At 44.2% G+C, this 2,610-nt stretch overlaps 1 pseudogene; it reads right to left on the reverse strand.

The window, feature by feature from the left end:
* Positions 1-651: 651 nt before the first annotated feature.
* On the reverse strand, positions 652-2,106 carry LOC107183100 (annotated as a pseudogene).
* Positions 2,107-2,610: the final 504 nt, after the last annotated feature.

Consider the following 2,610-nt stretch of genomic DNA (forward strand, 5'->3'; position numbering starts at 1 on the left):
AGGCACCCAAATACATGCACAGGTAAACAGTTCTTGAGAGCAAAAGGACAGGGGAGGGCTTGGTTTGTAGGCAATGCTGAAAAGAGGAATTCCTGTTCACAGGGCAAGTGTCTTTAGGTTACTTTTTTATTGTTGATGTTTCCATAGCAACATCCAGTACAAACAACCAATTTAGGGCTATTCAATTAATACTCAACCTCATGAAATTTATTGTGTTACAACTTTCCAGGTGCTTAACCAAGGGCTGATGACTCTGGTCATGTGTGTGGTGACTTAACCTCTCAGGGGGTGGAGTGTTTGGGCTCAGGTGCTGACTTGGTAAACCTCAGCTCTCTGTTTCCCATGAGGCAGGTGCCCCTGGAGTCCCTCCCAGGAATACCAGTGCAAGGGCCTCGCAGGACCTAAGCTGCAATTGGACCTGTCTATCCTATTTTTTTAAATATATTATATTCTTTTAAAAATTTTTCTTTAAATTATTTTTTAATGCACTACAATAACTTTTATTCTATGAAATGATGATTGCAAACCACAGCTTAAAAAGTTCGGGGCCAGGCCTGGAGAGCTCTGTTCAGTCCTCTGGTCCTTCCACAGCTGTGTTCGTCAGTGTTTCTATCATTTCCACTGTGGTAGGGCACTCAATCCTTTCCCTTCTTAGGTTTCTATGTAGCTACTACGTAACCTCTGCCACCCTGACTGGGCAAGGAGTGATGGCAAAGTTGAAGGGACATTAGCCTGTGGTTTTTCTTTCTCATTTTGCCTGAAGAAGGATTTGGCCTCTTCAGATGTAGCATCCACTGCCTTAGTCACCTTACCTTCTTCACCAGCAAAATCAAACACCTTGGTGATTTTAACTTTTTCTGTTTCCCTAGTTCTTCTGCTTTGACCAACAGTTTATTTGAACTCGTCTCTTTAGTCTCCTCTCGTTTTCTACTGTGTGGACTTGGGGACACTTGATTTTGGTCCCACGTCACTGAGGAAGTTCGTCCACAGTTCGTCTTCCTTCCTCTTCCTTGCATCCTCCGACCCAGTGCCTTCTTCCTCCTCTGTGGCCCTGTCTTCCTCCTCATTGCTGCTTCCTCCAGATTCCCCGTTGAATTCCTCCTTTTCCTCCTCTTCTAAGGAGAGGCCGCCTTGTTTTCTCTTCCCTTGGAGGTGGAGAAGTCTTTGGAGTCAAATTCCTCCGTGTCACTGCCACATGGGGCAGGCCAAGCCACAGGACCTAAGCAGCAGACCCCCAGGAAAGCTTTAGGGAGACCATAACACTCTAAATTACTTTTTATATCTGATTTTTTAAATTTTTTTAATTATAACAGGCATACAATATTATATTTGTTGCAGGTATACAACATAGTGATTATTTATATAACTTACAAAGTGATCACCCAGATAAGTTTAGTACTCATCTGACATTACATATAGTTATTACAATATTATTGACTATATTCTCTGTGCTATGATTTATATCCCTGTAACTGTCCTATCTTTTGCCAAGAGTACATGCCTGGCAATTTTCCTGATTCCCTCTCCCCTCTCCATCCTACTCACTACAAAAAAAAAAAAGCCAAAATCTATTTTCCTTAATTCATGGAAACATGTCATTCCTTTTGTGAACACTTTTATTTTCTCTAAGATAAAGCCCAAACACTTGTCACAACGTATTAGGCCCTGATCTTTGCATCCTAGGTCCCTGATAATTGTCCTTGCCTCTCCCCCTTCTCTCCACACACAGTCAGCCACTCCAAATGCCCCATTCTGCCCACATTTCTCTTCCCTTTCAAGCTCCTCCAAGCTGTTTTCTTGCTCAATAATGCTTTCTTTGCCTCCTGCTCTGACTGCCTATTTCTGTCCACCCACTATAGCCAGATTAATTTTCTGGTCTTCCAGCAGCTGGGAATGGCTGGAAACCTGGTCCACCTCCTCTTTACCCTTAATTCTTTCCCCAATCTCTTTCCAAATCCTATTGATTCTACCCTCTAAACATCTGTAACTTTGTCTCCTCCTTTCCATTACTACTTCTACTAACAATATCACTGTAAGTTTCTTCAGGAGCCTCGTGGCTTCAGTCCTTCTTAATTCAATCAATCTATCTTCCCCTCATGTACCCATGTTGATCTCCTTAACGTCTCTGAGGTCCCTAATGGTATTGTCCTTGCAGATCTCTTAAGCCTTATGTCCTACTAGAGGCCCGGTGCACGAAATTCATGCACAGGTAGGGTCTCTAGGCCTGGCCAGCGATCAGGGATGATCAGGCCTTTTGGCTGCTGGCCAGGGCCTTCCTTCATTCTGTGCTGCCCCCGGTGGTCAGCACGCATCACAGTAAGCAATCGAACTCCTGGTCTCTGGGTCGAACACCTGAGCGGACATTTTGCATATTAGCCTTTTGTATATATAGATACTTCAGGTGTAGAGAGAAAGCAAACCCAGTGTTGACCCACAGTCCTCTCTGTCCTGCACAGCCCCTTCTTCTGAGCTCACGCAGGGACAGCTTAGGACAATAGCTAAGAATGTGGCTTCTGGTACCAGATTTCCTGGATTCCAGCCTCCGCTCAACTGCTTATTAGCAGGGTGCAATCTCTTCATGTCAGTTTCAACTTTGGTAGCCCTCATGCA

This window comes from Myotis davidii, unplaced genomic scaffold (assembly GCF_000327345.1).
Source record: "Myotis davidii unplaced genomic scaffold, ASM32734v1 scaffold139, whole genome shotgun sequence".
Lineage (NCBI taxonomy): Eukaryota > Metazoa > Chordata > Mammalia > Chiroptera > Vespertilionidae > Myotis > Myotis davidii.